The following is a 7661-nucleotide window of genomic DNA, read 5'->3' on the forward strand; positions in this document are numbered from 1 at the left end:
ACTAGCACCCAAATCACACAGAGCATAAAAATCATGATCTTTAATTTTAATTTTAATAGTTGGTTCCCACTCATCATAAAGTTTTCTAGGGATAGAAACTTTCAACTCAAGTTTTTCTCCATAAGATTGTATCAAGGCATCAACGATATTTTTAGTAAACGCTTTATTTTGACTATAAGCGTGAGGAGAATTTAGCACAGATTGCAACAAGGAAATACAATCAATCAAAGAGCAATTTTCATAGTTAAATTCTTTGAAATCCATAATAGTGGGTTTAGCAACATCTAGGGTTTTAATTTCTTCAATCCCACTTTTATTAAATTTAGCATCACGATCAAAAGATTCAGAATTCTCGGAATGCCTTCTAGGTAAAGGTGGATCATATTCAGTCCCATCATTATCAAGATTCATATTGCAAAACAAAGATTTAATAGGGGACACATCAATAACTTTTAGATCTTCATCATTATTTTCATAGGAACTAGAAGAATACGCTTTTATAAAGGCATCTTTCTTAGCACGCATCCTAGCGGTTCTTTCTTTGCACTCGTCAATAGAAATTCTCATGGCTTTGAGAGACTCATTGATATCATGTTTAGGTGGAATAGATCTAAGTTTCAAAGAATCAATATCAAGAGCAATTCTATCAACGTTCCTAGCCAAATCATCAATCTTAAGCATTTTTTCTTCAATCATAGCATTAAAATTATTTTGCGAAGAAATAAATTCTTTAATATTAGATTCAAAATCAGAGGGCATCTTATTATAATTTCCATAAGAATTGTTGTAGGAATTACCATAATTATTAGACGGATTACTAGGATAAGGCCTAGGGTTGAAATTTCCCCTATACGCATTGTTGCCAAAATTGTTCCTACCAACAAAATTCACATCAATAGATTCATTATTATTTTCAATCAAAGTAGACAAGGGCGCATCATTAGGATCAGAAGAAACACTCTTATTAGCAAATAATTTCATAAGTTCATCCATCTTTCCACTCAAAACATTAATTTCTTCTATCGCATGCACCTTTTTATTAGTAGATCTTTCAGTATGCCATTGAGAATAATTAACCATAATATTATCTAGGAGTTTAGTAGCTTCTCCTAAAGTGATTTCGATAAAAGTGCCTCCCGCGGCCGAATCTAAAAGATTTCTAGAAGCAAAATTCAATCCGGCATAAAAATTTTGTATAGTCATCCGCAAATTTAAACCATGAGTAGGGCAATTACGTATCATTAATTTCATTCTCTCCCAAGCTTGTGCAACATGTTCATGATCAAGTTGCTTAAAATTCATAATATCGTTTCTAAGAGAGATGATCTTAGCGGGAGGAAAATACTTAGAGATAAAAGCATCTTTGCACTTGTTCCATGAATCAATACTATTTTTAGGCAAAGATCAAAACCAAGCTTTAGCATGATCTCTAAGCAAAAAAGGAAATATCTTCAATTTAACAATATCATTATCGACATCTTTCTTCTTTTGCATGTCACACAAATCAATGAAGCTATTAAGATGGGTAGCGGCATCTTCACTAGGAAGGCCGGAGAACGGATCTTTCATGACAAGATTCAGCAAAGCAGCATTAATTTCACAAGATTCCGCATCGGTAAGAGGAGCAATCGGAGTGCTAAGGAAATCATTGTTATTGGTATTGGTGAAGTCACACAATTTAGTATTATCTTGAGCCATCGCGACAAACAAGCAATCCAACACACGAGTAAACAAAAGGCAAACGGGCAAAAAAGAGGCAAATAGAGAAAGAGAGGGAGGATAGAGAGAGAGAGAGAGAGAGAGAGAGAGGGCGAATAAAACGGCAAGGGTGAAGTGAGGGAGAGGAAAACGAGAGGCAAATGGCAAATAATGTAATGTGGGAGATAGGGATTGTGATGGGTACTTGGTATGTTGAATTTTGCGCAGACTCCCCGGCAACGGCGCCAGAAATGGCTCGTTGTCGGCAGTCAAATCTTGACTTGCGCGAACCTCCCCGGCAACGGCACCAGAAATTCTTCTTGCTACCTCTTGAGGACTGCGTTGGATTTCCCCGAAGAGGAGAGGATGATGCAGCAAAGTAGTGTAAGTATTTCCCTCAGTTTTTGAGAACCAAGGTATCAATCCAGTAGGAGGCTACGCGCGAGTCCCTCGTACCTACGCAAAAACAATAGCTCAACGCAACCAACGCGCTTAGGGGTTGTCAATCCCTTCACGGTCACTTACGAAAGTGAGATCTGATAGAGATGATAAATAATATTTTTGGTATTTTTGGTATAGAGATGCAAAGTGAAAAGTAAAAAAGCAAAGCAATAATGAAGTGATGGAGATTGATATGATGAGAAAGAGACCCGAGGGCCATAGGTTTCACTAGTGGCTTCTCCCAAGAGCATAAGTATTCTACGGTGGGTGAATAAATTATTGTTGAGCAATTAACAGAATATAGCATAGTTATGAGCATATCTAGGTATGATCATGTATATAGGCATCACGTCCGAGACAAGTAGACCGACTCCTGCCTGCATCTACTACTATTACTCCACTCATCGACCGCTATCCAGCATGCATCTAGAGTATTAAGTTAAAAACAGAGTGACGCCTTAAGCAATATGACATGATGTAGAGGGATAGTTTCATGCAATATGATAAAAACCCCATCTTGTTATCCTCGATGGCAACAATACAGTACGTACCTTGCTGCCCCTTCTGTCACTGGGAAAGGACACCGCAAGCTCGAACCCAAAGCTAAGCACTTCTCCCATGGCAAGAAAAACCAATCTAGTAGGCCAAACCAAATTGATAATTCGAAGAGACTTGCAAAGATAACCAATCATACATAAAAGAATTCAGAGAAAATTCAAATATTATTCATAGATAGACTGGATCATAAACCCACAATTCATCGGTCTCAACAAACACACCGCAAAAAGAAGATTACATCGAATAGATCTCCACGAGAGAGGGGGAGAACATTGTATTGAGATCCAAAAAGAGAGAAGAAGCCATCTAGCTACTAACTATGGACCCGTAGGTCTGAAGTAAACTACTCACACTTCATCAGAGGGGCCTGGATGATGATGTAGAAGCCCTCCGTGATCGATGCCCCCTCCGACGGAGCTCCGGAACAGGCCCCAAGATGGGATCTCGTGGATATAGAAAGTTGCGGCGGTGGAATTCGGTTTTTGGCTCCGTATCTGATCATTTGGGGGTACGTGGGTATATATAGGAGGAAGAAGTACGTCGGTGGAGCAACAGGGGGGCCACGAGGGTGGAGGGCGCGCCTGGGGGGCAGGCGCGCCCCCTACCTCGTGGCCTCCTGTTAATTGGCTTGACATAGGGTCCAAGTCTCCTGAGTTGTATTCGGTGAGAAAATCGCGTTCCCAAAGGTTTCAATCCGTTTGGACTCCGTTTGATATTCCTTTTCTTCGAAACCCAAAAACAGGCAAAAAACAGCAATTCTGGGCTGGGCCTCCGGTTAATAGGTTAGTCCCAAAAATAATATAAAAGTGGAAAATAAAGCCCAATATAGTCCAAAACAGTAGATAATATAGCATGGAGCAATCAAAAATGATAGATACGTTGGAGACGTATCACTGTGCATGCTTCTAGTGAACCTATTACTGAAACACCTGAGAATCCAAATGATATTTCTATTTCTGATGCTGAAACTCAATCTGGTAATGAACCTGAAACTAGTGATAATGTTAATGATAATGTCCATAATGATGCTCAACCTAGTAATGATAATGATATAGAAATTGAACCTGCTGTTGATCTTGATAACCCACAATCAAAGAATCAACGTTATGATAAGAAAGATTTTGTTGCTAGGAAACATGGTAAAGAAAGAGAGCCTTGGGTTCACAAACCCATGCCTTTTCCTCCCAAACCATCCAGGAAAAAGGATGATGAGGATTTTTAGCACTTTGCTGAAATGATTAGACCTATCTCTTTGCGTATGCGATTAACTGATATGATCAAAATGAATCCTTATGCTAAGTATATGGAAGAAATTGTTACAAATAAAAGAAAGATAACGGAAGCTGAAATTTCCACCATGCTTGCTAATTATACTTTTAAGGGTGGAATACAAAAGAAACTTGGAGATCCCGGTGTACCAACTATACCATGCTCCATTAAAAGAAACTATGTTAAAACTGCTTTATGTGATCTTGGAGCCGATGTTAGTGTTATGCCTCTCTCTTTATATCGTAGACTTGATTTGAATAAGTTGACACCTACTGAAATATCTTTGCAAATGGCTAATAAATCAACTGCTATACCTGTCGGTATTTGTGAGGATGTGCTTGTTGTAGTTGCAAATGTTGCTATTTTAACGGACTTTGTTATTCTTGATATTCCCGAGGACGATAGTATGTCTATTATTCTTGGAAGACCCTTTTTGAATACTGCAGGGGCTGTTATTGATTACACTAAAGGCAATGTCACTTTTCATGTTAATGGTAATGAGCATACGGTACACTTTCCGAGGAAACAACCTCAAGTTCACAGTATCAATTCTATTGGAAAAATTCCATCGAATATTTGGAGGTTTTGAATTTCCTCTTCCTACTGTCAAGAAGAAATATGATATTCTTATTATTGGGGATGTGCATATCCTCGTTGAGGTAACATAGTGTTATTCGAAATTTCTCCGGTTCCATGTTATTCGGAATGAGTTCGTTAACAAGACTTGATCAACCTTGTTAGTGGATTCCTTTTGATGAGCATGAGATGGATGAAACTAGAAGGCACAACCTTCTGTACCCCACTTTTACTTTCTATTATTTATATTAAATAAAATAAAAATAAATATTTTTCTGTCTGTTATCTGATTATCCGTGTAATATAAAAATACCTCGAAAATAAAAGTTCTCCAAAGGCCCTGAAATTTAAATATGATTTTTTCTAGAATTTATGAGGATTTATGGAACTGAGAACACACCAAGGGGGTCAACCACCTACCCACGAGGGTGGAGGGCGCACCCCCCTGCCTCGTGGGCCCACTGTGGCCCTCCTCCACTTATTCCTGCACCCACACACTCCTTCTTCCTCCCCCAAACACGAATATCCAGCTCAAACCTGAGTCCAAGCTCATTTTGCTGCCATTTCCGATCTCCTTGCTCAAAGCACCTCTCACAAAACTGCTTGGGGAGATTGTTCCTTGGTATGTGACTCCTCCATTGGTCCAATTAGTTTTTGTTCTAGTGCTTTATTCATTGCAAATTTTTGCTTCTTAGGCGACCTTGTTCTTGAGCTTGCATGTCAAATCTATATGGTTCCAAGTAGTTTTGATGCATGATATAGGCCCTAGTCACTTGTAGGAGTAGTTGTTGTTAATATTATTGAGTTTGCTTTACTTTTATTTTGAAGTTACTAAAAAAATTCAGAATTTTTCAGAGAAAGAAAAATGCTTAGGGAAATGTTCCAAGGTGGTTCCTCAAGGAAGCAAGGACCCAGGCTTGCAATGCGTGATGCTGATGAAGAGCCACCAAGAGACGCTCCAGTGCGTCCTTGTGAGTGGCCTTCTAAGAACTTTATGGATCAAGCGGGAATTAAGGAAGAATTCAATGCATATTTGCGTAATGCTGATCTTGTGAGCTTCAAGGAAGAGAAGTGCAGCTAGTACCACAACCTCACCAGTACCTTTGTGAGGAGGTTTGAATTTTCAACTTCACGTAATTCTCCAACTATCTTGTTTGATCATTATGATAAATCTTACACTATGGACTTAGAGGATTTTACCACTGCTTGCAAACTTCCACAATGGGGTAGTATAAGGGATCCGCACTAATCTGAATTTAGAGATTTTCTTGCTAGCATAACTATGGGCGAATCTAGAGATATTACACAAGCTACCATAGGGAGCATTCACTTTCCTGCTATACACTATTTTTCTCTCTTCATAGGTAGATGCATAAATGGTAAAGATGAGGCATGTCACATGTGTGTCCCCGATCTTAGTATTCTTAGGAGTGCTGTGTCAGGAGACAAATCATATAATTTGGGAGCCATTGTTGCATGTAGGTTGCATCTTAATAGATTTAATGGAGATTTCTTTGGAGGAATTTATGCAACCCGCATAGCTAATTTTCTTGGTGTAGCCATACGCGAAGATGATATTGAATTACCACCTACTTACCTAGACTTTAATGGTATGGTTCACCACCAGTTTGTCGAGAGGAATGAATCACCTCTCCAGTATCGACTAATCTTTGACAGACGCCGTGTTGTCCATATTATTCTCCCTACTCCTGCCTTCTTTGATCATCAGGCAAAAGGTAGATATGTTATTACCAGAGAGGAGGTAGATGAGTATGAGAGGAGAGCGGAGGCCGCTCATCGCCACGCTGCAGCTTAGGAGGCGATAGCCGCTGCATCTCAACGACCCCAGCTATTATTATGGATATCCGCCAGGCCAGCCGTGGCCATAGACCAACTTAGGCCAAAAGCCTAAGCTTGGGGGAGTACGTATTTCCCACCGACATTACATTTATGTTCACACACACTCATTGCTAGATGTCGGTGCTCATACTTTTTCATTGTACCATCCATGCTAGTTTATTTTCCTTTTTATGCTTTCTTCTTGTGTGTTTAATAAACCTTAAGAAAAACCAAAAAAATTAGTTGTAGCTTTTAATCAGTTTAATTTCCATGCTTGTAGTAGTAATTAAAAAGAAAACCCAAAAATATTTCCTGTTCTTCTTTTGCTTGTTGGGAGCTTTCCCGTGTATATAGTTTTATTTCTTTTCTTTTCTTTGGGGGTCAATATGAGAAGACCGTGATTAAATTGTTGAAGTGGATCTTATATGCATTATTGTTTATCTGACAAAAGAGCCCATATTGCCATGTCTTCTCATGTTTATGAATGCCTGCAGATTCCAGCTTAGTCCAATGCATGTGCACTATTATTATTATTCACATCGTTCGGTCGTGCAAGTGAAAGACAATTATGATGATATGTGATGGACTGGCTGAGATGAGAAAAGCAGGTATGAACTCGACCTCTTTTGTTTTTGTAAATACGATTAGTTCATCATTCCTGATTCAGCCTATTATGAATAAACATTTTTGCAATGACAATTAGAGATCATAGTTTCTTGTGCCATGCTTGATTAGCTATGAGTTATAATGTTTTACCTTGCGTGCCAACATGCTATTAAATTGGTTATGATGTGGTATGATAGGGTGGTATCCTCCTCTGAATGATTTAAGTGACTTGACTTGGCACATGTTCACGCATGTAGTTGAAACAAAATCAACATAGCCTTCATGATATTTATGTTCATGGTGGATTATATCCTACTCATGCTTGCATTCGATGTTGATTAATTTTAATGCATGTTCATGACTGTTGTCGCTCTCTAGCTGGTCGCTTCCTAGTATTTTGCTAGCCTTCACCTGTACTAAGCGGGAATACTGCTTGTGCATCCAATCCCTTAAACCCCAAAGTTATTCCAGATGAGTCCACTATACCTACCTATATACGGTATCTACCTGCCGTTCCAAGTAAATTTGTATGTGCCAAACTCTAAACCTTCAAATAAATATCCTGTTTTGTATGCTCGAATAGCTCATGTATCAACTAGGGATGTCTGTATCTTCCATGTTAGGCGGGTTATTCTCAAGACGAGTGGACTCCGCTCCTCACTCATGAGATAAAT

This window comes from Triticum aestivum, chromosome 6A, assembly GCF_018294505.1.
Source record: "Triticum aestivum cultivar Chinese Spring chromosome 6A, IWGSC CS RefSeq v2.1, whole genome shotgun sequence".
NCBI classification, from domain to species: Eukaryota; Viridiplantae; Streptophyta; class Magnoliopsida; order Poales; family Poaceae; genus Triticum; species Triticum aestivum.